Here is a 1,155-nt window from a genome sequence, read left to right on the forward strand (position 1 = left end):
GAAAAAAAGTATACTTTAGTATACTTTAAACATACTTACATTTGTGAAAGTACATTTTAAGTATACTAAGTATTAAGTGTACTACCTATAAATATATATGAAGTATATCAAATTCTAAATTAGAACTTTAAACATACTTAAATATAACTGTACCAAAATACACTTCTAAGAAATATATTAAATAAAAGTATACTTTAAGTGAACAAAATATGTATTTTCCCAAGTGTAAATATACACTTGCTCAAGTGTATATTTAAAAGATATTTAAATATCTGTCAAAGATATTTTATGTATATTTTAAAATATATGCTCAAAGTAGAATATTTTAAAATTCACTTAACGCTTTAAATAATTAATTTCAGTATGTTTTAAATACATCTCAGTGTATACTTTAGGCTAATAAAGTATCCCTTTTTAGGTGTTTTAATAATATTTTACTACTTTTTTTAAAATGGCAAAGAATAAAAAAATGATAATCCTGATGTAATGTTTAACAAAGTAACTAATGTGTTGCCTCGAAATATCAAACATTGACACTTTAGTGACAGAGGTGCTACAACAAAAACAATACTTGTCTTTAACAATAAATGTAGCAGGTATCTACAGTTTTACATATCTCCGAATATGATCTGTTGTTTTCTGTTTTTTAACAAAAACAACGGCAGTAGCTCCAGTTCATACTCCAGACCAGACGGTGGCGGTATTAAAACACTTTCATTTAAAAAAAACGTCATAAAAAGAAGAAAAGCCTTGACGCTATGATAACAGACGCTGTTCAACATAGGCATAAGAATCATACAAATGTACGCAGTATTATGTGTTCAAGTGTGCCACTGCCGTTTGTTATGCCGTTATATGCTGTTAGATTTCAGCTTTTATGTGAAGCTGCGTTCTACTCTGTTGAGTGCTAATCGCGTTGTTAGCCCGCCATTTCACTGAAGCCAAGGCTTTCTACCGTTTGAAATACGGGCCACTTATTTCTCCATATATTGAATCTCATTCTTTTTATTTTGTTTCAACTCAGAGGGAACAGTGTCTTTTTGAGAATAAAGAACCCCTTCTATTTGAAGCTCCGTGTGCTGTATCAATTCGCCATTTTTACTCGCATAATATTGCTTTACAAGTAGAGAGGGCCTTGATAATAGTAATTTTGGT

Source organism: Poecilia formosa, unplaced genomic scaffold, assembly GCF_000485575.1.
Source record: "Poecilia formosa unplaced genomic scaffold, Poecilia_formosa-5.1.2 Scaffold296, whole genome shotgun sequence".
NCBI classification, from domain to species: Eukaryota; Metazoa; Chordata; class Actinopteri; order Cyprinodontiformes; family Poeciliidae; genus Poecilia; species Poecilia formosa.